General features: G+C 48.4%; 1 protein-coding gene across 6 annotated transcripts in view; it reads right to left on the bottom strand.

Moving 5' to 3' along the window:
* The window catches only part of Smco4 (single-pass membrane protein with coiled-coil domains 4), a 55,118-nt gene that overhangs the window by 5,210 nt on the left and 23,103 nt on the right, over window positions 1-26,805 (bottom strand). For 3 of the 6 annotated variants that reach the window (XM_052752878.1, XM_052752879.1, XM_052752880.1), the window contains exon 2: window positions 15,032-15,107. The exons of the other annotated variants lie outside the window; for them this stretch is intronic. The gene's annotated coding sequence lies outside the window, so the exon portion shown is untranslated. The remainder of the gene's footprint in view (window positions 1-15,031; window positions 15,108-26,805) is intronic. 6 annotated transcript variants of the gene reach the window in all.

Raw genomic sequence — 26,805 nt, 5'->3', positions numbered from 1 at the left:
TGGAGGAGACAGGAGAGTGGGTCCACACTGGAGGAGACAGGAGGGTGGGTTCACACTGGGGGAGACAGGAGGGTGGGTCCACACTGGAGGAGACAGGAGAGTGGGTCCACACTGGAGGGGACAGGAGGGATGGTTTTGCCTGCCTGGAGGGGACACAGGAGGGTTAAGACTGCACTGGAAAGAAACAAGGCTCCTGGGGTTTTTTGATTGTTTTATTTTTGAAGTAAACTGGAAAAGTTAGCTGCAGTTAGGAGGTAGGTCTAAGGAAAGGAGGCTTGAAATAATTATACTAAAAAGAAAAATAAGAAACATGGAAAAATGGTCCACATGATTGGCATTCTAACCATCCACTTCCTGTTCTTTGAGCATACTGAGGAGCCCGAGTGCTAGCCAGAGTGACTGAATCAGGTGTTCTCCTGGGCCAAGGGTGTACCTTGCAGACATGGCAAGACTTTGGAAATGGATAGTTTTTTTTTTTCATAAAGACGCTGAGCCAAGTGGCCTGCAGTTCTGAACTCTGAGAAGCATGAGAAGCCACTGTGGTTGGACAAGCTTCTGCCTATGAAACGAGTAGCCCTTCCCCTGAGGTACACAGAAGACAGACCTACAGAAGCTACTCGGTGTCCCCTGTGACACCAGCAGGAGCAGAATACGGTGGGGTCAGGAGCAGAGAGGCAGCCTTCACCTCTGAGAGGACCTAACTCTCCCCAGGCCTCTGTTCTGAGGTTACTGGTATCTGTTTCTGTGGTGATAAATGCCTTTCACCCTGATCTGGCTCTGATGTTCTCTGCACTGAACATGGAATAGCAGCCCGATTTAAATATTCCCCCAGAGCCCCAGCTTACCCAATGAGGGACTAGCACAACGCACTGCCAAGCCACAAGGTTTGACTATAACGCACAGCCACCGCTCTCTGGGCATTCTCTACACACCTTCCTGTCCTCAGCTCTCTTTAGAGCCACTTCTAAAGAGATGGGCTCGCCAGTCCCTTGTGGAGAAGAAAAAAGAGGCTAAGTGTGCCATTTCAGGAGGCTTCCCCCAGCAGCAGCTCAGGCCTGTCCTCAACCCATGCTCTTACTAACTGCTTCTCCAATAGGATTCCCTACACACATGCAGTTACATTCTTTAATCAACTTTCTTTCCAGTTTGGAGATCACAATGCACATACCTGATGTACCCAGTAAGACAGAAGCTGATGTTACCAGTTGGTTACCCCACAGTCTCTAGCGCCCCTAACCAAGGAAACGGAAACATCACAAACACTGAGTTCTACCAGATTCTAATGGGACTTCATAGGCTATGTCCCACTGCCACCAATAGAAGCCCATGGCAACTAGCCAACCCTGGGACCTTCTAAGTGGCCAGTGGGAAGAGACTGGAGGTAGGAGTATATGGGGGAGATGAGGAACTGCTATGGTCATGATTCTTCTCTGATTATAACTATGCAGTCTCTCACACGTGTGCACACTGATGGATAAATACATAAACATACACACACATAATATAACTACTACCAGAGTGCCCAGTGTACCCAATGGGCCAAAGCAGCGCCCAGTGCGCAGCACATGGAAGCTTACTACCCAGAGGGGCCGTCCTGTCCCTGAGGCTGGGGGAAGCTTACTACCCAGAGGGGCTGTCCTGTCCCTGAAGCTGACACTGGGAAGAACAGATCACTGCTTTGTTTGTTTGTTTGTTTTTAATTCACCACATAACCTATGGGAGACAGAATCCTCAGTGTTTTCTTTCCCCCTTCGACATCAGCTGCTGGGCAGATGTGTTCAAAGGCTGGTTCCTGCTATTGAGAGCAGGCTCTGGAGAACAAAGGTTACTCCAACTCCCTCCATCCCAGACCTACTAAACCCACTCTGCCTAATACTGCAGCCTGAGCATTTAAAATGCTGCCGAGGGACTCGAGGGAAAGCTCCATAGTTGAGAGTGAGCAATGCTCCTGCAAAGAACCCCAGTTCCGTTTACAGCACCCATACAGGGCAGCTCCAACTGCCTGCAACTCCTTCTCCAGGGAATCTGATGCTCTCTTCTGGCCTCCACAGACATGTACACATCTGCTCATACCATACAGAGGCACACGCACATGGTTTATAAAACCTTAAATGTGGCAGATCTCCAAAATGAGCTCTGCTGCTTAACACAGACCATATTTTAGTAGATTAGTGCCAAAATAAGGGATGTAATTTCATGTTGAAATGATAACATTTTGGATACTCAGGCTTAGATAAAGTTAACATCACCTGTTTTCTTTCTTAAATTGGCTCCTAGGAACATTTAATTCCCTCAGTAGCTTGCACAACACTTGTCACCGACACTGCTGTGCCTGAAAGGTGCTATAAGGAGTCCCATGCTCTGCTCCCCTGGAAGTGTCAGCGACAGGGGCTTCACCCACAACAGTGACAGCTCCCCAGGGCTTTCACAGCCCAGTGCCATTGGCTCTCCGCGGCCTCCTCATAGCAGCATGACCCACGGCCGCCAGCACACTATAGCACCTATGCTCACAATTAATTCAGTACTTCCCCTGAAGACCCATGGCTGCCGACACACTAGAACACCTATGCTCACAATTAATTCAGTACTTCCCTTGAGGACCCATGGCTGCCAACACACTAGAACATCTGTGCTCACAATTAATTCAGTACTTCCCCTGAACACCCATGGCTGCCGACACACTAGAACATCTGTGCTCACAATTAATTCAGTACTTCCCCTGAACACCCATGGCTGCCGACACACTAGAACATCTGTGCTCACAATTAATTCAGTACTTCCCCTGAAGACCCATGGCTGCCGACACACTAGAACACCTATGCTCACAATTAATTCAGTACTTCCCTTGAAGACCCATGGCTGCCGACATACTAGAGCAATTATGTTCACAATTAATTCAGTACTTCCCTTGAACACCCATGGCTGCCGACACACTAGAACACCTATGCTCACAATTAATTCAGTACTTCCCTTGAACACCCATGGCTGCCGACACACTAGAACACCTATGCTCACAATTAATTCAGTGCTTCCCTTGAACACTCATGGCTGCCGACACACTAGAGCACCTACGCTCACAATTAATTCAGTACTTCCCTTGAACACCCATGGCTGCCGACACACTAGAGCACCTATACTCACAATTAATTCAGTACTTCCCTTGAGCACCCATGGCTGCCGACACACTAGAGCACCTACGCTCACAATTAATTCAGTACTTCCCTTGAGCACCCATGGCTGCCGACACACTAGAGCACCTACGCTCACAATTAATTCAGTACTTCCCTTGAACATCCATGGCTGCCGACACACTAGAGCACCTATACTCACAATTAATTCAGTACTTCCCTTGAGCACCCTTGGTTGCTGACACACTAGAACATCTGTGCTCACAATTAATTCAGTACTTCTCTTGGACATCCATGGCTGCCGACACACTAGAGCACCTATACTCACAATTAATTCAGTACTTCCCTTGAGCACCCACGGCTGCTGACACACTAGAGCAATTATGCTCACAATTAATTCAGTACTTCCCTTGAACACCCATGGCTGCCGACACACTAGAACATCTGTGCTCACAATTAATTCAGTACTTCCCCTGAACACCCATGGCTGCCGACACACTAGAACATCTGTGCTCACAATTAATTCAGTACTTCCCTTGAGCACCCATGGCTGCCGACACACTACAGCACCTATACTCACAATTAATTCAGTACTTCCCTTGAGCACCCATGGCTGCCGACACACTACAGCACCTATGCTCACAATTAATTCAGTGCTTCCCTTGAGCACCCTCTTCTAGGCACTGTCAGCTGCTACAGCGCACCCCCCCACACACACTCCCACCCTTGGCCAGCTTTTGCTCATAACCTTCCCAATACTCTCTAGGCAGAAGAAATGGCTGCTTGTCTGTGAAACCTCAGGACTCAGTTTATGCCTTTATGACAGTACTCGCTGGTGGCCACTGCCTAACTGGCCGGGCCTCTGTCACTCACCCTGGACTCCTCCGGGACTACAAATGAATCTTGGTGGCAGTGTTAACCCCCAGGGCTGTCAGGAAGCCCTGGGCGTAACAGGCACTTAGCAGATATGTGCTGGATGGAGGATCAAGGCTGAAGTGATGCAGCTCTTCAGCGAACTATCAGAACGGGAAGAGCTGCAGGAAGGAACTAGGCACCACTTACAAGCACTTTCTCATAATTACCACAACCCCACAGGACTGCCACTTCTACTATGTTACATGATGAAAGAAATCAGATCAGGACAACGAGTTTTCCAAGTTCAAATACGACGAGGGAACAAGCACAATGCCAAGTCCAGTGAACGCCCACAATAAACATGTATGAAATATTTAATGAGCAGCAACTGACTGAGGATTTGAACTCAGAACCTATTCAAGGCAGCCAACCCTCTTTGTTATCCGTGGGGCCACCAAACCACCAACTGAGAACAGTAGGTACTGTTTCCCAGGCACGCCCTCCATATTAGCACTCCACAAACATGCAACTGTACCATGCAGACAGAGAAACTGAGGCTAGGAGCTGCAAGCCCCAGGTCCCAAACAGGCACAGCTGTGTTTCCAACCTGGCTCTTATGGCTCAGGTGCTGCTCCATGTAGCTGCCCCAAAATGGCCAGAAGCATCATCTCCATAAGACAATGGACCACATTTCCTGTTCATCAGATTTCCAATCTGAGGCCACAGGAAGAGCGTGAGACCTGCAGGCTGTCTTACTTGCCACTGACAGAGGCCATCTCAAGGCAGGCTTGCCCTGATGTCTAGAACAATGCACCAGAAAGCTCTTTGCAAACTTCAGTTTCTAAAGATAAGTCACTTAACGCATTGCGAGCCCCAGCTTTTCATGTTGGTGTCCAGGCTGCCCAGTTGTGCCAGGTAAAAAGCTGGGCCACATCCTAGGAGAATGAGCATGAGGGCTGGGCAGCTCCAAACCCCTGAGGGTCAGTGCAGCTTTCTCTGCCCATCACTACACTGACAGGGGCCAACAGCATGGAGACAGCCAAGAGTTGGAGTTGTGCCCACCAAGCCCAGCTTGACCTGGCCTGGGGTCTGTGTTAAGAAGCTGAGGACTATGGCAATTATGTCTGACCACTCAACACATGGAGAGTCCAGTAAGCAGGCCCGGGGCAGATGGCTGGCCTGTTCTCAGTGTAGGTCTCTCGCACCAAAGAAGGTCGTTTATGGAGCTGCCTAAGACTAGGGCAGCCTTTTTCTCCCGCTGTGACAGCTCCACTCCACTCTGCCACAGAGTAGGGGTGAGAGGCCAGCAGGCTACTAGGGAGACTGAGGAAGATGGGGCGCCAGACGCCCCCCAGCACCTGCTGCTGACAGAAGTGCTTTCCTGGGAACATACACAAGAACAATGACAGCCATGCAGGTGCCCGCTCCTCTGTCCCCTACTGCTAACAGGCCAGAGGTCTGCCAAGCACACCCAGACTGGAGTGTGTGTGTGTGTGTGTGTGTGTGTGTGTGTGTGTGTGTGTGTGTGTGTCAGAACTACAGACAGAAGCACACCTCACAGTGAGGGCAGAAGGATCAAGGAAACATAAAATTTGACAACACCAGGACCAGTCATGCCTAAAAGCAAATCCCAGAGCACAACAGAACCTGGGGGCTGCCGAACAGAACCAGCATGAAAATCCAGGGTTCTCAGTAACTTACGTAAGTAGTATTTCTTAGCAACTGGGGTTTGCAAAGTGCTTTCCCATGCATTATTGCTCTCACCCCCACAGGCACTCTGTGTGGCACTTTTAACAAGAAAAGACAGCATACACGGAGCAATTAAGGGCATGGCAGAGTCTCAGCCCTGTCCCAGTAATTCTAGGGACGGTGACCCTGGCTGACCACTAAGCCTCTTAGACTTTCAATCACTTCATTGTAAATCAGGGATAAAAATACCTCTCATTCACACATTTCTTGAGTTGTACTATACACTGGGACAATTGCAAGGAGCCAGCTCTGAACCACACAGGCAGAAAGGCTGCCCTAGGTAGGGAAACAGACTTCACTCACAGGGACTGTGACAAGACCAGACAACCGGCTTCCAGGAAGCTGATAACGTTCCAGCAAAGGGTAGCGGAGGGATTCGGAAGAAAGTGACCCTTTTCTGGGATGACCTTCCAGGTGGGCAGCAGAGCAGTCGGCCCCTCTGGTGAGCATGTCTGACACACCTTAGCATGACACAGAGGCCAACCAGGCTGCAGAGGGCAAGAAAGTATCAAGCTAAAATATCAGAAAGTGGGAGCAGGTCAAGGCAAGATGAGGCCCCATGAGCCGTCTGCTACCATTTCGTAAGAACTCTGAAAAAACTCTCCAGAGGCGAAGAATGAAGCTAGGGGCTCAGCTATGTAACTAATGGAGCCTTCATGCATGGGACGGTGACTTGGTCTAGGGGAAGGGCAGATGTGGTCACACGCTTGGTGCACTTGGAGAGGCCAACAGATTGGGAAAGTGCATGAAAGACAGAAATTGACCAAAGACTAGTCTGAGCAACAGACCTCAGAAGGGAAAACACAGGAGGTGTGTGGATGCAAAGAAATAGGAACCTGGACGTGTGAGTCAACTCTGAGATCCTGTTAGACCACACCAAGACTCTGAGGAGGTAGCTGGACAGGGCCAGCCTTCAGTTCAAGAAGCTTTCAGTTCAAGAAGCTGGACTGGATTGAGAAGATAATGGGAGATGAACTCTGGTTACAGAAAGCTCATGAGTAGGCCAAAACAGGGTCTGGGAATCAAGCCCTGCTGTCAACCAACTCTTGGATCTTGGGGAGTTTAAAGGAACCAGTAAGAGATAAAAGAGGATCAGGAAAAACTGGGTAAGATTAGTGTACCCTGGAAGTCAACTGAAGAAGGTGTTTGGGGGAGAGGGACTGCTCACCTGATGTGGCCACAGGCGGGTCCTCAGAGCCTAGGAGCAGTTGTGGTGGGGGCAGGGCAAGCAGGAAGGAGGAGGGAACATGCAGCCCTTCACAAAACCCTCAGCAGGCAATTACTCAGGGAGGACTCTGGGCACAGCCCTGGCTTTGCCATTTGTTGGTCTGTAGCGATAAGCAGGTCACTTGCTCTCTCTATGCCCCAAGCTTCTCAGCTGAAAAAATGGGGTGATCAGTTGCACCTGGAGAGCTAAGTGTGCGAACACCACCTGCTGCATATTGAGTACAATGCAAGCATCCACCAATCAGCTCTCATCATGACAGGGCGTACTGATGAAGCAACTGTGCATGACAAAATAATATGCATGAAAAACTAATATGGGAAGAAAACAACCAGCCCAGCAGGCAGGGAGAGGAAGTGGGGAAAGTCACAAAACACCTGGTCAGGTAGGGCATGGAATTGCTAGAGGGCTGTGGTGACCGGTGCGGCACAGGACTCAGCTGGTTACAGGCCATACATCTCCAAACAAGGCAAGCCAGCTGCTACCAGCTAGAATAGATTCTCAATTCTACCATTCCCACTAAGTCACAGTCCTCCCTTTTCAGCTTGAGTTATTGTCACATTCCCCAGACTAACTTCCAATTGCATGCCTCTCCTGCCCAGGAAAAAATAATCTTGGCTCAGAGGTGTCTGGATACTGAAGGGGACCTCATGAGCACAGGTCTGTCTCATACACACCTTCTATGATCCAAAGCTCTGTGTACTGATGAAGGGTGAGCTGAATGTCAAAGCTGGGGCCCCGGAAGAACCCTGAAACAATGAGCAGAAGTTACAGGGAGCTAGGCTGGACTGCCTTTGGGGCAGGGAGCTCTCCATCTCTAGCTGAGGCCTAAGGAAGCAGAGGATGAACAGCAGGCTGCAGAGGAACTATACAGTTGGGTCAAAGAGATGGCCCCCACAGTTGCTGCTGTCTCCTCTACCCTGGAGCAGTCTCTACCTGATAAACAAGCTCCTCAGAGCCAGAAAGGACATCACGTGTGTGAAGGTGCCCAGGAGTATGACCAGCTCTTCCACACTGCCATTCTTTAATGACACCCTCAGCTCCACCCACTGCTCAGTTAGACACTTTGAGACAGCAGTCATGTCGAGGAAGACCGACTCCTCCCTGGCTAGTGAAAGCTCAACTCTACAGCAGCTTAGAACCAAGGATCCGGGGAGAATCCATGAAGAGGTGCAGACCAGTCAGCTGCATTCAGTTTAAGATAATGTTTCTCTAATTTCTCCATCTGAAATAGAACAGAGTGATCATCCTCCTTAAAGGCCAGGTTTGTAGCACAGTCAGCCAAATAACAGAACTTCATTTTGTCTGCTCTACTATCTTCAGATGTCAAGGAGTCATCTGTAACATTAGCCTTGTTTGTGTAAAGTGTCATGCAGCATGATGAAGCCATCTGTGGCTCTCCCTGACCCCTAACAACATCCTCAGGTCTCCAGCTCTTCCTGGGCACCAGGCCCTCATCCCAGAGACAAAAAGCCAATTTAAAGGTTCTAGAATTGGCCCAGGCCCCAGAACACAAGTAGGTAGTGGATCAGTGTCAAACCTGAGCAGTCTGGTTCCATACCTCTTCTTCACTAATAAGCTTGTTAAATTCTCATCCAGAAACTATCTCCATGTTTAATAATTCTTTATATGTCATTTCCCCCAGATCAAAACATGGTCCTCAAGAGGGCAGGGCACATCACCCATGGCAGATGCACTATGGTGTACCCCAGATAAGAACAATGTAATTTGATCAGAACATGCCAGCCAATCCCTGCATTTCTATGGCCAGATCTGGGCACACTCCACCATCCTTCCTAGACATGAACACAGCCCTCATGTTCTAACAGTCACAGACTTCATCAATAATCAAATGCAAACATTAGTGTCTATTGAACCTTTAAAATGAAAAATCCATCTCTAAGCTAAAGTATAGTAAGTAAATTACAGAGCCCAGCTGATGGTAGATACATCAAAGAGTGAGGGGCTTCCTGTATTTTTCAAAAAAGAGTAGAAACTGCCTATCCCCAAAACTCTGTATGTGGGCCTTCCTCTCTAAAGAAACTGGGGCTCAATCCACCTGCAGGGCTGGACCTGAAGTTGAAGACAGAGAAGAAGTCACATCACACTTCATTTAGTCAACAGATATTTGTCACACACCATTGTGCTGGGACCCACATGTACAGATTCACTCATAAACTCTATCCATTGTCTGGATGCTTCCCCAGCAACATCCCTCATGCCTGGTGCTGATTAACTGTGGTGACTGCGATGTCTGCCTGACAGGTCTAGGAAACAGTCACTATTCACCAAATACAAAGCAGCCTTGGTATGCAAGATGTCTGATCCTGGCGGTGGGACCTGGTCTCTTGGAACTCAGTTCTAACTGAGGAAGACAATAATAAATAATTGTGTGCTGTGATGAGAGAGGAACAAGCCATGAGCACAGGAGGAGCAGGAGCAGGCTAGTGCAGACAGTGAGGTAGGACTGACTCTCTGATTACAGAGGAGGAGAAAAGGGTGTCAGGAAGAAACAGGAGGTAAAGGACCTGAGGCAGGGGTAGTCTGAAATGTGTCAGGTTCAGAAAGATGACCACAGCAGTCAGGGCAGAGGGGCTGAAGTGGCCAGTGGCCCGGAAAGCAGCAGGACTAGATAGGTGGGTTCAAAAGACTGTGAAAGCTGAGTGGTAACATCTTGAGGCCTATTATCTGGCTTCACTGTAGGCCCAGACTCCTGAAAAAGTTAAAATATTCTGCAAAAGGCAGGCAGTGAACTGGGTGCTATAAATGTTTACCAAATAGTGTGTGTCCACAGGGGCAGTAGTGTGTATTCACAGGGTTTCCTAGAGTGGGTCTTGGTGTGGGAGAAGGAAAATGCCCCATCAGACAATAACCTTGAGCTACTAAAGTTCATCTGTCAGTAACAAGTTGATATCTATTTGGTCTTGAACTGAGACACCATCTTTAGGGTTGAACTTCATGCTGACTTTCTAAAGTGGACGTCGAGGGTGGGTGGGGAGGTGGCATGAGGAAACCGCACAGAACAAAAGGCTTCCGAGCACCGAAGGTGGGTTCATCTCAGACGTCCCTGTATTCCAGGCTGGCCACGGCCTCTGTCCACTCAGACCTCTGTGGAGTCACTATCAATAAGAACATTCCAACAGCCTCGGTCAGGGAGAGCTGTACGGTCGCCGGCCCACTCACTGCTTCTGACCTGCTCATGAGGGGCTCATCAGCTTCCGACATACTAAACCTGGACTCCGGAGTCACTGCACCCCAGATGAGGTAAAGCTGCAATCCTCACTGACTTTCAGTGCCTATCTGACCTGCCTCCAGCCACTCAACTCCCAAATGTCAGGATCCCAATGGAACAAAGGGCCATCTTCGCACTCAACCAATCAGCCCCTGTGACTTCCACTGCCGGTGCCACATGGTGCTGATCTGGCCCTGGAATACAGCTCATCCACAGTCACACACCTGTCTGCATGGAGTGGGAGAACATTGCTACTTCAAGCTGTCCCATCTGACTGGTGTCAGCCTACTCCTCTTGTTACCACAGCTGGAGCCAAAAGCATGGAATACCCTACCCCCTCTTCCTGCTACACAGAAGTTCTCTTCCTCCGGCTCCACCCTCCCCATACTGCTTTGCATGTCCCCTTCTCTTCTCTATCCCCACAGCCTTGAATTCAGGCTGATCTTTGTTCCTGAAGGTTGCGGAACCGTTGTGTAACCTGTGTTTTCGCTCTACTCTCTCAAAGCCCTTGGTATGAAAACATGCCTAATCTCATCTAAAACCACTGCCCACACGGGCAGGGTAAAGAGTGCTATACCTGCCCATCCCCTCACTTCCCCTGACCAACAAAAACATATGGCAAGCTTCAAAATCACTGTAGCAGCAGATATGGAGATGTGAACATCTTTAGTCGAGGGGCACAGATGACTCATCTAAACCTCATGCCTGCTTGAAAGTATAGTCATTGGAAACTTTTTCAACACAAAAAATATTTCTGGCATAAATATGCATTACTCGATATGCAGGGTTAAAAACCAACCTGTCAGACTAATAACAAGAAAGCCAAGTGAGCAGTAACTGATCATTAGACATCTAGATTCCCAGCAGCTAGAAACTGTTACAAATTCAGGATTTTGCTGACACGGCACCATTAGAGTGCTGTTTCCAAGACCTGAGGAAACTGGAAGCCAGACCGTACAGGCGCCGCTGCAGGGCCCTCCCTGGCGAGCAGTGCAGAAGCTCTCCCATCCTCCAGCAGGGCACTCACTGGGCCTCTGCATTCCAGCGGCACAGCATCTTCACGGTTAAGTCACTAAACTGGAGTTGGGCCCCACAAAGGGGAGTCCAGAATTCTGAGTCTCACACCCACAAGAACAGATGAAAAGGGCTGGAGAGTCAGCTCAAGAGGCAAAGGCGCCTTCCGTCATGCCTTACAAGCTGCTTTGACCCCTAAGAACCACCCAGTGGAAGAGAACTGACTCCCTCACGCTGTTCTCTGATCTGCACACATGCCTCCACCCCAAACACATACACACAATAAAATAAATACTTCTTAAAAAAAAAAACAATGGATTAAATGACACAGGATGGGAATAAGGCCTCTGCCTTTGGGGGCAGGGTGGGGAGATTTTAAGAAGGCAGTCATATTCCAAAGAGGAATCCGACCCAGAACTCCCTAGCGCAAATTCTATAACAATGTTCCTCTAGCTACAGAATTAAATGAGCCAAACTCCTTGTTGAACCCTGTTCCCAAGTAAGGTCCTCCATGATCTAGCTCCTACCCACATGCTGGAGCCCATGCCCCACCCCAACATGTCCCCAACGACCTACTTTGCCATCAGGACAGCCTTACGGACCTCCTACTGTCTGAAGTGGTTGGCAATTCCCCTTAAGACCCACCATAAAGATCACACTACTTTCTGCTCTAAAGGTGAGGAAAGGCCCATCTCTGACACACACTCAACCACAGCCCGTGGCACCTGTGGATCTCCTGTGAGGCAGCTCACGGTCATTTTTTTGCTATGATTCATCAGTCATAGTTCAAATTTAAGAACACAGAGCAGCTGTGTTCCTTAGAGGACACACTGCACCAAAACTCCAGCTGTAATTTCACTATTCCTGTTCCTTACCTTGACCAGGAAGCCTGGGAGGATGAGGTGTTAGAGCAAGAGATGTGCTGGTAGATGTAAACACCCACCAGAGAAAGTTCAAGGTCAGATAAGAACAGCAAAGCTGCAGGGAAGAGTGTTGAACAGGAGGGTTGTACGGCCAGCTCGAATCTTCTTCCTCCCCTGCAGGATGCTGGTCTTTTCTGCCACAAGCCTAGACGGAGTCATGAGTTCCTGAGTTACAACACTGCTCAACATTCCTATGCCAAGAATATTTAGAGGAGAGGACCACTCGGGAGGGAAGGAGGTGTTAAAATGTCTTTTCACTATGTATCAGCTGTGAACTTATCAAGGTTCCAAATGAAATAATGATTCACCTCTGAGTTCTAAGAATTGAAATTCCAGGGTTCCTGGGGACAAATCGCCCCCTGTTCCATGTCCCATAACACAACAGCCATCCTACTTACACCTTTGAAAGCCTGACAGATACTTTATTGTATTTGGAAAATCAGAGTCATTGCAATCTTCAGCCCACAGAGTCCTCTCAAGTCTACAGGCTCCATCCAAGTTCAGTACTGTTAAAGATACTCCTTAGCACAAAGAGAGGATTGGAACAGAGACAGAGGGGTGCCAGGAAGCCAGCTGACAGGCCTTGGCAGGCAGCTAGGAGACAGGAAGCTGGTTTGGATGAGGTTGAGACTTACTTTGAGAGAAGCACTGAGACCTTCAGGATTTGAAGGAGAAAAGGTGACCATGACCAGATGACTCTCCAAGTCTTTCTTGGTTTGAAAAGCAAAGCAAGTCAACTACTACACATCTGGATGAGATGGAAGGGAGAGCAGAGATCTGCAAAGAGCTAAAACATGACCACACTGAGTTCGAGGTGCCCTTGCCATACCCACGTTTGCTAACTGTTGAACAAGACACAGAAAAAGCTATGGAGCACAGAGGAGTCATGGGGAATGATGGGCACCTGAGGTGGTCATTGCCAACCCCTTCCTGCCATCCTCTCCTCTCACAGTGACTGAGTGTCCCTGCCACCATGCCAACTCAAGATGGAGTGCAACCAGTGAGACCAAGTTCACCCAGGAGGTGCACAGGCTGCCTCTGTTACAGCCCCAGCATCACAGGTACCCGAGCTTGAAAGTTAAGAAAACAAAAACCCTTAGCTAGCTAACAACAAGAAGAATAGACAGAGAGAATTTGGTTTATGGAATTTTTTTCAGCCATAAAGGACAAAATTATGTCATTTGCAAGAAAATGATTGCCACCAAAGATAATCACATTAAGCAAATTAAGTCAGTCTCAGAAAGACAAATTTCGGTTTTCTCTCATTTGTGCTTCCTAGATTATTTATTTCATGGAGATATGTAAAGTGATTGATATATATAGAAAGGAACTAATGGGTGGAAGAGGACAGTAGAGAGACGTGGGGGGTGGGGTGGGGTGGGGTGGTTATGTACTCAAAGTACAATACGTGCATGAAAATGCCTCTATGTAACAGTACAATATATGACGGAAACATACAATAAAACCTTTTTAAAATTTGCTTTATGCTACAACTGGAAGTGTACAGCCTGATACATTCACTATTCAGATACAGCATCATGGGAGGTCTGCTGATTTCTCAACTCAAGTACTCCTAGTAACGAGAGTGCTGGTCTTGGTCATGGGCCCTGCAACTTACACCTTGCCAGCATGGTCCTGTTTAGAGGACTCCTGTTCAGTCCCACGGACAACTGGTATCACATACAGAGGAAAGCCTTCCAACAAAAAACCGGAAAGGTCAGCCTATTTCAGGAAACAATGGTTCATTGAAACTGCATCCTGCTCTCAAGCGAATCTGCCTCCTTCTGGACCACAACCTGGCCTCGCACTGTGGCATCTGCTTTCCAACTTCCTCATCAAAGGACAAATCAAATGTCAGTTGACAATCTGCTTTCTAATTAAAAGTTGATTCTTTTCTTTTTTTAGAAATTGCATCTAACTAAACAATTCCACATGGCAATTCGGTGTGCAGTGCCACCCTGATTGACAGAACCATTTGCAATTATTTAAAAAAGGAAAACGAAAACACTGTCAAATGCAGCAGGATCAAGTTGATTGGACACTGACTTCCAGTTGACTTATGAAGTATGACTATGCAGCATTCATACAGCACATCAATACTCGCAGCATTTAAATAAACCCTAAGTGGGAGAGGGCACTTTCAAGGCTGATTGGAAGGTATCAGGGGGAGGACATTGGCTGTAGAGGAAAGCTCAGGCTGGTGATGAAGAATCACAGGGTTAACAGAAGAGCAACATTCCCGGAAAGGCACCTGAGGCTGGGAAGGGTGGGGCTCCAGGTTTCTTGACACAAGCAGCCTGCCATGGTTTCCAGAGAGCAGACTAAGATGCTACATGGAGGGAGAAAACAGACTACATCCACATTGTCTGGTGCCCTCGGAGCAAGCTCTGAACTTCTGAGCTTGTTTGTTGACTTGGAATGAAAGGCTACCATATGCCTGTCTGTCCTCCAAGACCGCTGGGAGAAGGAAACTGTGTGTAGAATTACCTGAAGTGGGAAGGCACTCTAGCCCCAAGAGACTGCTGTGATCACCAAGGAAGGGCTGGCACTTGTCTACCCAAGGACAGCAAAGACAGGATAAACCAAAGTCTTCTTTGGAATAATTGCAGGTACAGAAACTGAGAAATGGCACCTACTGGCTGGTTTAAAGTAAAATGTTTGGGTAGGGAGACAGTTACTGCAACTGTCCACTAAGCCACCTAGAGGCTCCCATGGACAAGGGTGAGGTCTGCAAGGCACAACCACAGTGACATTAAAACCTCGCTCGCCCCAGGCTGCCTCCTGTGCAACCCCAATTCAAAACCAGCCTCTGGGCAGACGTTTGAGGAAGGTCTTTGATGAGCGAGAAGAGGCCAGGCAGCAAGGAGGCAGGTTTGCCATCTCCCCAAGGATGGGGAGTTTTTACCTTTTCTTCACACTCAGGAGCTGCTGCTTCAGTGACGACAGACAGCTGACTTCCAGTCAGAGTGATCTAGTGACTCCTGTGGAGAAATCAGAAGTGAAGGAGTAAGAGGTGTGCGGAGGTAGGCCACCCATCCTGACTGCCACCCATGCTGAGAAGGCAGACAGGGGCTCGCCTCTCCAGCTGCCAGGGGAAGGACGGACAGTCCACTGTCCTACGCGGACACAGCCCAGGTGGGAGCACCTCTGCTGGCACTCCCAGCAGACAGCTGCGCTTGCTCCCTGCATTCCTGGGAGTCCGCGGCAACCTTCTGCCAACATAAATGGTGTGAGAGCATTCCTGTTTCCTGCGACCAACACTGTAAAATGAGAGGCCCAGGGCTGGGTCCAGGAGAGCGAGTAGAAGTGGACAGTGAAGATATAGAGGCTTCTGAAATAAAGACGTGAGGAAAAGAAAAAAGGAGGAAATAGCATGGGACTCACACCACTGTCCCAAAAGTAGTCAAGGAAAAAGATGTCTGGGGACCCAGAGCACAGGCCAAAAAATAATTCCTGAAATCCAGAGACATGAGACCTCAGGATGGAGGCGCAGACTGCAGGGACGAGGGGCAGCATCAGGGCAGGACCTGTAAAACACCAACGTAAGAGTTTCACTGAAAATAGAGCTGGGAGCATCTGAGAAGAGTCCAGAGCAAAGAGTAACTGAGCAATGGAGCAATGCCCATCACCAAAGAGACCCAGCAACTCAGGGCCAAGCCTTGGCTTTAATGCACCACCCTTTCTACCAGACCAGTGTCCTGCCTTAAGTAATACAATGTGATTTGCACCAGTTTTGTGGTATGGCTATGGCTGATTGTTTCTGGTCTAGCCTGGCTTACTGATACGGCTCCAATCATCTGGCAGCCCAGCCAGGCTGGAGGGTCTCAAGTGAATTCACTAACCTGATGGTGATCAACACTGCTTTATGTATTTTTCATTTTATTGAATGTAAATACACATTCACACAAGCATGCATATACATACACATATGCATACTTGTACATACATGCATGCACACTTACACACATAATAAGCACATCCCAGACTTGTGACCAATTTCTATCACTTGCCACACTCCCTCATCAGTTCTAGCCCTGGTGAATCAGGAGTCGCACACGCTGCACAAACCCAAACTTTCAGCCCTGTATTGTGGAGCACTGACTGGTAAGGCTCTGAGAACAGGATGGTGAAGGCGGGATTAGGAGGCAGGGCTGGAAAGGAGAAGGCCGCACGTGTCAGGTTAAGACACGGGACTTCCCTGGAGTAGTGTGAGAGCTGAAGCGACCTCACTGTTGAGATGCACAGTTGACACAGGCTCCCAAAGAGAAGACAGGGCTAGCAGTGCAAAGTCAGAGGACTGGAAATCTGAGAACGAGGAGCCCCGAATGGTCTCCGGCCTCGACAGGGTCACCATCTTCTGAAGCTGGCTTACTGGCTACCGTACACCCTGGCTTCTGGGCCTGGGGGATAGCTCAGTGGCCCAAGGACTTGGGCTACTTCGGCGTTTAGGAGCGGATGCTGGTGGAGACTATGACAGGGACAGGAGCTGGTATGCAAGAGCAAGCCTTGAGGCAGCTCTGCCACCCGCCCATCCTTGCCTACCCAGTCCAAGCAGCAAAGTCAGCCCTACACTGCTCCTGGCCAGGCCTCAGTTTCCCCACCCACAAAACAAGGAAGAGGATGAGGCTCATAGAACAAAAAAGGCTCGAAATAGTGCCACCTGCCACCAACTTCCTGTGCTAGTGGTGACAAGGAGCACAGAATGTCAAGGTGGTTAGAAGCTGTCCGGCCACTAGGCTGTCACCTGATCAGAGGGGCCACTCTGTTGTGTCAAATGCGGACTAGCGCATGAGCTTCAAAACCAACTGCCACCAAGCAAGCAGTTTAAAACAGCAGAGACTTCTTCTCGGTGCCGAGGCCAGAAGTCTGAAACCAAGCAGGCAGCATACACACACATCGCCCCCGGAGGCTCCTCCTCCTCGCACAGCTCTGAAGGGCACCAGCACTCCTTGGCTCGAGACTGTGTCATCCCCATCTCTTGGCCCCATCTTCCCTCTGCTTTCTCCTGAGCATCTTGTAAGAGTCCATGAGTTGGCCTCCTGACTAAGCCATGATGACGCTACCCCATGATCCTCACGTCTGCAGACTCTTTCCTGTTCAGCCCTCAGCTGGCTTGCTTACTATTAATTCCTCTCTGATAAGTTATTGCATTTACTGCACATTCGTATCAGTTCACATCTGGGGAGAATAAGCCCCGACGCAATTTCCTGATAGCCCGAGCAGCACTGCAGCAAACGCATCTCTGATCTGGTCCCTGGAACCATGCTCAGAGCCCTGCTCCTCCTGCATGACCCAGAAGCCAGGCCACAGCAGTCGCTGCAAGAAAGGAGGGGAAGTAGGCAGGTGGCACCTTGCAGCTGGTTCTCGGCTTACACAGCCACCCTCTCACCCATTCATCTGGGCCCCACATGGTTTTAGCAGCAAAACTAAATCCACTGGTTTTCTGTTTGAGTACCACTAAGCCAAGTTTTAAACGTCCAAGTCTGAAAACAGGAACAAACTCTACACAGAAACCTGGAACCACCTGCCATCAACATGCGCTTTCTACAGACACGCATCCTCGCTGACCTCAGGAACTCCTAGGAAGCTTTCAGTCTTTGAAACGAACAGACAAGGACTTTGAGACATAGCAGAACAGGGCATCATTTCAAAACAAAAGGCCACTGGTCCCTTTGCAAACTCACACCCCAGCCTTAACTGCACACAACTTCAGAAGACCCGGGAGTGTCTAAACTTTAGCTCTAAAGTGATAGTGTTCCACAGGCCCTCTCATATCTCAGCTGCCAGCAGGAACACGGCAGGTGTGAGTCTTCTGGAAGGCTGCTCACCACACTCTGAGATGCTGAAAAATCACATACACCCTTTGAAGCCACAATTCCATTTCCCAAAATCTATGGTAGGGAACTGATCTGAGACAGAACAAAACTAGACAGTCAAGTGTATCCACGGTAGCCTTATGTGTGAGGTACAAAACAAAAAGACTTCTTGCCAACAAAAAGAAAATATTAGATAAATAAATGTGGTAGATCATAAATAAAATTTTATTAAGCCATTAAAATAAAAAATCATGTTATGCAGAATTTTTAATAAAAACAACTGCATTTCTTAAGTGAGCTAGGCATTCCCCTAAGCATGGAAAGTATTGTATATGTCCTCCCTCTCTCTCTCTCTCTCTCTCTCTCTCTCTCTCTCTCTCTCAACACACACACAAACACACACACACACACACACACACCATCAAGGGTTAGACCAACTCAGGAATGCAGGTGTTTTATTTCAACTTTACAATCAAAAAATGAGTGGTTGAGAATCAAGATACTTGCTCAAGGTTGTCTGGCTTGTAAGAAGGGGCTCTGGGATTCGAACCCACACAGTCCAGCCTCAGAGGCCCTCTTAAGCACTACAGATTGAACAAGAGCCCTAGAGATGGCAGGCCCCATCCTGAAAGCTGTGCATGTAACCTTACATGAACAAGCACTCTGAAGATATCAACAACCTTGAGTTCAAGCCGGGATGGACTCACGGCAAATAGAGGCCACAGAGTGAGCATAAACCTAGTCTGAGTGATTTAGTGATGGCCTATCTCAAAACTGAAAAACAAGTTTTTGGGGATTTTTTGTTTGTTTGTTTAAAAGAGCACAATCTGGGGATACAGCTCAGAAACAGAGTGCTTGCCTAGCATGCTTGAAGCCCTGGGTGTGGATTCAAATCCTAGTACTACATTTAATTTGCAATAATCTGAGTAAGACCTGGACGCCACAGCTAACAGAAGCAAGGGAGCAAGGAATAAACCCCTATAGCTGGTTGAGGAATCAGTCCTGCCTGCACCTTGATTTGGGACTCTGTCTCTCCAAACTCAAGGGAATAAACACACACCGTTTAAAGGCCCTCCATACACAGGAAGTCATTACAGCAGCTACAAGAAACCCATGCAAACACCTAGACTGTGCTCTAACCAATGCAGGAGAGAACGCTCATGTGGTAAGCAACAAAAACGGAAATCAAAATTTATACACAATGATCTTAATTATGCATACAAAATACAGGCAAATACAACAAATGCTTTTAGTCATTATCCCTGAATAGAAACATGTTCGGCATTATGCTTTTTTTATATTTTTTCCAATTTCTATAATTAGCGTGAATTATTTTCACAAAGAAAAGAAAGGGTTTTTAATTAGCAATTCATGATCTTTCTGCAAATCTAACTCAAATACAAAGACTAAAAACCAGGAGGTCCAAAATTTCCTGACAATCATCTTAATTCAATCTCAGGCCACCACCTGAAGAAAATCAGCAACTGAGGCCTACCACGCTGTAAAAGAACCACCCAGCCCCCAGTTTCTCAAAATCTAATTTTTCAGACTCCTGTGGGAGCAAAACGTGACCAAAGAAGTTTCAGGCTTTGGAAACCAAAGAGAGCAGAGGGCGGTATGTTTTCCTTCGTCTATCCAGCCTTGTGGTGCCGGGGAGAGCCAGGTCAGCCCGAAGTCTGCGGCCACGTGCCAAGAACAGAGAGCACCAGTAAAGGTAAATGTTTAATTCTCCGTAGAAGACGTTCCAGAAGGAGACCGTCAACGGCAGCCTCGTGTCCTCACCACGTCCCGCCTGCAGAGCTGCTCTGGCACAGGCTCTTGCTATCAGCTGTGCAGGCACAAGAACCAAGGCTGCTTCCCTGTGTCTGCACCTGTGCTTTGATCAGACAGACTCCAAGTGCATACCGTTTTCCCCAGTGTGCAGGCAGTCTGGACCAAAACAGACAGCAGGGTGTGTCTTTCTGACCTGCATGTTCTCACAAGAAGGTGGAAACCGAGAGTAGCTGGTTCCCTCTAAACTGAGTCAGACCAGTTTCCCAGAACACACTGAGCATGGGGACAGAGCAGGGAAATGAGACACTGATGAGGGCATAGAAGATGGGGGGTGCGGGGGGGGGGGGGGGGGGGGGGGGGGGAGCATCCTACAGTCCAGGTGTTCCTAAGTACATTAGGAATTGTTTGACTGGCTAGGGTACATCACCTGTAATGGCTAGAGTACATCACATGCCAAAAAGACAAATTCAACACACTGCCCTAGAAGCAGACTCAGCCTGGAATACAACTGACATCATTATCTGGATCACAAGGATACCAGCAGCAGTACCCAGAGAAAGAACTATGGGCAAGGCAGAGCTCTAAAAACCAGGGCAGTTGAGAGCAAATAATTGGGTATGGTATACCTCCTTACAAAGCATTCCCCCACCACCTACGATTTCAGTGACTAGCCAATGTGTGTTGGGGTCTCCCACTCAGCCCTCCACTTCACAGTGTACTAGTACCTAGCAGTGTCTAAACCTATGGGGTCAGGCAAGAACAAACCCAGGCAGTCAACTTTATCATCTACTAAAACGGAAAGGCAGGGGCTGGAGAGACTGTTCTTCCAGGACTGGAGTTTAGTTCCTAGCACCCATATCAGTTCACAACTACCTGTGACTCCAGCTCCAATGTCCTCTTCTGGCCTGCATGCTCATAAATAAAATATTTTTTCCCAAATCCTTCTGTGCTTAACACCTGCTGTTATCACATACACCACCACCCCCTCAAAAAAAAGTGCTAAGAAAACCCTGGAATACCATCCTAAGCTTTTCATCTGTTCAAAAGCCATCTATTCAGGCCTTAACACAAAGATGGAGGAGGAGGAGGAAGACATCTACTTTCTCACACAACCCAGGCCCATTTGCCTGGGGACGATGCCGCTCACAGTGGGCTGGGCCCTCCCACATCAATCTTAGCCAAGACAATCCCCAACAGACATGTTCACATGGCAATCAGACAGGGTAATTCCTCAGCTGAGGTTCCCTCTCTCCAGGTGTGTCAAGTTGTAGCAACCAAGATGAACCATCACAGAACAAATGACCACCAGGTGGTCCTGAAACAGGACAAATGAGGAGCCTTGAGACCACAGCAGATTCCAGTCAAGTAAACAACCCGGCTCAGTAAGAGACTCTGCCTGAGTAAAGAGAGTGGAGAGTGATAGAGGAAAATACCCAGCATCAGCATCAAGTCTCCACATTCTCATTCTCTCTCTCTCTCTCTCTCTCTCTCTCTCTCTCTCTCTCTCTCTCTCTCTCTCTCTCACACACACACACACACACACACACAGCCATGTACACACACAGGTGTGCAAACATGCATACACATCATGCAAACACTGCACACACAAAGAATGTCTAGCTATTATGAAATCTGCTTATTATTACATTTAACTTAATATTTTTAAGTCATTTCAGATTCTAATATATAAAAGTTTCTAGAAATGATCTGTGTACATGAAAGGTATTCAGATGGCTTAGTTGGGGAAAGGCCTTGAAAACATATGGACTCGGCTTGGATCCCGAGAACTCAAGTACAAAGCTGGGTACAGTGGCAATACAAGCAGCATAGATAAGCAGATCCCGGGAAGTGTGTGGGCCAGCCAGCCTGGCCTACAGACTGTCTTAAACAGAAGGCTAACGGGTACCAGCAGAACAAAAGCCAAGGTCACCCTCAGACTCGTGCATACAGACACTGAATACACAAGCCCTCTGCCATAGACATTCACACACACACACACACACACACACACACAAACACACACACATATTCACACATTTACATTCTCACACACAGATTCACACATACACATGCACACCTTGTTCAGGAAAATCTCACTAATTTTAAGACACTAGTCTGGTGTTGTGGGGGTCAGAGAACAGAGGAACGGAGGCTAACACTGTGGTGGGCACTCAGACCTGCCAAAAGGCCAGAGAGAGGAGTGCTAACCACCACAACTGCCACTGGCAGACTTGCCTCCGAGAAAGGAAAAACAAAAGCACTCTGTTCCACAGACATATGATCTAAGAACAAATATGATGGGAAGTCAAACTGCAGGGCACCAAAGACCCATTATTACATCCTAAAAAATGAAATACAAATTTCTATAAGAGAACAGAAATGGGGAGATATTGAAATTTAATGATGGAAGAAAGAGGAAAAGCCAGGCCTTACAAAGCAGACTTGTATCCAAATAAAATCCTGCAACATGAAGGAAATCACGGCAACAAAGTGCAAGGCTTTAAATCTCTTAAGATGCCAAAATCAAGATGCATCTCCGGCATGTCTGGAAAATAAAATTACAGGAGCCAACAAAGAGTAGTAAACTGCACAGTAAAGACGACAGAGAAGCTCACAGCTGCTATCCCAACTCTCAAGAGGCTGAGCAGTGGGACCACTGAGAGCTAGAGGCTAGCCTGGGCTACAGAGTGAGTGAGACTGTTTCAAAAAACTAGACAGATGATAGATGGGTAATCAGTATGTACACAGACAGACAGACAGACAGACAGACAGAACCTAGCCAGAGAAGACAAACAGGAAGAAAAGGCAGTGAGGAGAGGACATCTCCGCACACTGCACCCCACTGCTGGAGAGGGGAGAGAAGGAACAAAGGGAACATTTTCAGAGTGAAGAAGAGGAGCCCTGCAGAGTCAGGTCCAGCTCACCCCCTGAGCAAGTCCATCATCCCCTGGGAAACATCTGCTTACTCCAACCCAGAGCAAACGCAGCAAACTCGCTCTCCAGCAGCTTACACAGCTATCTGCTGAGTCACAAGAGCTACTGGTGGAAAACAATGGCAAATTGTTGAAGCTCACTGGGCCTCAGTTTCCTCTTCTGCACAATGAGGGGTCCATCATCTCTTCCAGGGTGGTGGGCAGAGGTGCCACAACATGGTGGTCCTGTGAGGCCGAGTCTGGTGCAGAGGAGGCCTTCCACAAGCAGGCCTGAGACTATCAGTGCAGCTCCTACTTCACAGCCAACACAGAATCTAGGGCTTTCGGGTCAACACCTATTGGAGGCCAGAGGGCTCCTGGAGGCCGGCTGTCAAGGTTCCAAAATTCACTAAAGTCTTAGGTGTGGAGAAGGGGTTTGAATGGGTTGGGCCAGGATCACACATGCCCAGCTGATGAGAGCTACCTCGACCAAAGCCTGGGTCTATGTGGCCTCTCTGGTGCCTGGCAGCCTGCATCACAGAGGCACTCTGCCCAGAAAGAGACCCAAGACAGGAAAGGTTGAAGAAAGAGCTGGCCTCCGGGACAACAGGATAGCTAATGCCAGGCACCACTTACAGTCTGTCCCCTCCCCTGGGCCAGGATCACCTAGAGGTGAGCTGCCAACTATTACTATGAGCACGAGGCTGCTCCATTGCTCACGTGCTCTTTTTCTGGATGTGCGTGTATGTGTGTGCGTACGTGTGTGCAGGGACCAGTGGTGAACATCAGGTGTTGCCGTTTTGATGTGGGTACCGGAAGTCACACTCAAGCCTGAATTCATGATTGCACGGCGAGCACATGACCAGCTGAGCCTTCTCCCCAGACCTGAACTACTCTCCCCATCTAAGGTCTAGGACTTTCCCCAGACCCTGTCAGAATGGAAAGCCTACCCAATGGGTGTGGGTCAACAGCTCAACATCCAGTTAGGGTAGATATTGGGAGTCTAGTAAATAAAGGTAAAACTCAAAAGATTTTGACCTAGTCTGTGTAATAAAGATAGCCAATTAAATGCATTCTGGGAAAGTCAGGCAAGAAGAAGATTGAAGACTATTTTGACAGAAATGATCAATTGGACTCTTCCCTCTTCTTTACCTCCCCCAGATAATGGAACAGCCAGTAAGTAACTCCTTAGCATGCCAGGTGCTGTCCTCGGTGCCCTTGGACGGACACTGAGTGAACAGGAAACTTACTTTATGGCTGTTTTAAGCACAGTCAACTTGTAATGGTAGCAGGTCATAATGAGGCCTAAGTCTAAGATGACCAGGGCAGATTCAAAGGGCCAGAGATCTTTCAAAGCCCGGTTGATCTAGGTGCTGAGTAAGGAAGATTGAGAGTCACAGAGAGGAGCTGGGAAGCAGGCACTGGGCCTTGCGACCACACAGATTTCATACTCTGAAGCGAATGGGCTCCTCAGTGGATCCCCGAAGGAAGGCACTGCTCAATCTGCATTTCTAGAAAGTGTGGCTATACTGGGCTCTGCCACACAGAACCATTCCAACTTTTCTTTTGTGGCAACATGCAAGTAGGATACTTTACACCCAGAAACATGCACCTGCTCACAAACACACTCAGCCTGCACTGGACTCCTGGCATTACCTGTGACCCTGGACCAGCTTCTCAAGTTCCTGCGACTGTTCCACCAACTATAAAACACAACAATAATGACACCACCTCCAGGCTGTTGTTGGGGACAGATGGGTGAGTGATACAAATCCCTTGCCGATGTCAGCTGTGGTTTGTGAAACCACCGTTACATATGATTCTCACCAACTAAATCAGTCTCACCACATGCTGAACCTCCAACATTTTCCATTCCACCTTTTCCTTCCTGAATCTTTGAAAAGCCGATTTCAGAATCTAGTGGCAAGGGTAATGACCTAACCTGAGAGATGCTGGCTTGGAGCCGGGGGGTGAGTGAAGGCAGCAGAGTCTACAGGACTGGTGAGCACCCAGTCACTAGTGAGGGACAGGAAAGGGCAAAGACCCTCTGAAGTGTCTGCAGTGGTGGTATCCTTAGGTTGGGGATCTCAGAAGGAGTGGTTTCAGCCTGTGGGATCAGAGGAAAATGATACTTCTCCCCCACACCACTGTCAACCCTGCATGGAATGGCAGCCAGCAGCAAGAGGCCAATTTTTACAATGACTAATTGATTAGGTCCTGAATATCACATTTTCTAGACTCCTGAGGACACCCTTCTTACAGCAGTGGTTACATCTGTTAATCACTGCCACGGCTAAGGACTGTGTCACCTCCTGCCATCCTCAGCCATTCCCACTGCACAGGTGACACTCGGAACAATGCCGGTGAGTAAGAGTCATGCCAGCACTCACACTGAAGCTATTTAACTCCAAAGCCAAATCCATGTGCAATTATTCTGAAATCTGCGGACCATTATCCTTGTCACAGAGACATGCAGAACACCCTGCCTGACTTGGAGACGGCACTCTCTGCTCCCCAGGACATAATTAACTCAGAAAAAGCCTTCTTTAGGCTCAGAAAAGACCACGATTTATGCATTTGTTTCCTACAGCTACACAGGTCAGGTCAAGCAACTCTGAGATTACAACTTGAAAGATTAACTGTGCTCACAGCACATTTTGTTTAGAAAATTAATGGTATTCAGAACAGTGGACTCATTAGTGCCAGGTACTAAATAAAACAATATTGGAAGTTGAATCGCCCCCCCCCCCCCATCTCCTGCTACATAGTCACTATGAAAAAGGCGAGCCCAGGGAGTCACCAAAGGTCACAGTGCCTACAACTCTTGTGTAATTCACAGAAGAAAAAAGTTGTGTTCATCTGGGGCAAAGGAAAGGATGTAGCTGAGGGGGATGAATTAGCAAAATCCGTACACTCCCTGATACAGACTGCTCCCCACTGACCTCTTCTCTACACCAGCTCTAGCCCGCCGCAGACACCAGCCTGCCAAGCACCAATAGTGACAACGGTGCGCTTTAACTGTGCAGCTGGGGTGTTGGGAGAAAATAGGATGAGAACAGACAGACTGAGAGGATTCATCTACAGACAAACAACAGCCCAGAACTAGACAGCCCACTCTACCAGTGTGGACAGAACAGGAAGAAAGCAAAACGACTTCTTTACCCATGAAAGTAGCCTCAGCCCTCCCACCTTAACCACCCTCTCCCCCACCAAGGACCAAGGGGACCTTCCTCGGGCCTTACTAAGCTGCAGGGTCCACCAGGGCCAGACGGCAGGGGTAGGAGTGGGGGATATGAATATGGGTGAATGTGTTGTGTGTGTGTGTGTGTGTGTGTGTGTGTGTGTGTGTGTGTGTGTAAAAGAGAGAAAGGGTCTGTGGCTGAGTGAGTTTATCTTGTTGGGTGTGGTTGTATAATAGAGAGAAAGGGGAGTGTGTGTGTGTGTGTGTGTGTGTGTGTGTGTGTGTGTGTAAGAGAGAGAGAAAGAAAGGGTGTGTAGTTGAGTGAGTGTCTATCTTGTTGGGTATGGGTGTAAGAGAGAGAAAGGTGTGTGTGTATGTGTGTGTAAAAGAGAGAAAGGGTATGTGGTTGAGTGAGTGTTTATCTTGTTGGGTGTGGGTGTGTAAGAGAGAGAAAGGGGAGTGTGTGTGTGTGTATGTGTGTGTGTGTGTGTGTGTGTGTGTGTGTGTGTGTAAGTGCTGAAAGCCCCTTGGGAAGAGAGACAAAGGCACTCACCCTCTTTTCCTTCCGTGGGTTTCCCCTTCCTCTTTTAACTATATAAACAAGCTGCCCTTGGTCTCTGGACCTTCCTGCCTCAGTCTCCCAAACGCCAGGAAAACAGATATGTGCCTCCATGCCTGGCTCCCTGCTCCCTTAACTGTCGAGTGTCTGACTTTTCTGTTTGACTTAATCACTTCTGGAGAATTCCGTGTACCAAGTACTGTCTTACAGGTATCCATCCCTCTCACACACGCCACATGACTATGGTGACTTCTACAAGTCCAGAAAGCGGGGCAGTTTTGACCCTTTTCCGCGGGTCTAACCATGCCGGATGCTAATGTCCACGCTGGGTCTCTAGCGTTCGTGTCTCTCCAGGTAGAACCTGCTCTCTCCTCGTAACCGGACGTAAAGACAGACATCTGTAAGCACCCGCAGCATGCCCAGCGCTTCCCATCCATT

This window comes from Peromyscus californicus, unplaced genomic scaffold, assembly GCF_007827085.1.
Source record: "Peromyscus californicus insignis strain IS unplaced genomic scaffold, ASM782708v3 Scaffold_11__1_contigs__length_118956290, whole genome shotgun sequence".
NCBI lineage: Eukaryota > Metazoa > Chordata > Mammalia > Rodentia > Cricetidae > Peromyscus > Peromyscus californicus.
This window is presented reverse-complemented; position numbering and strand designations above follow the sequence as displayed.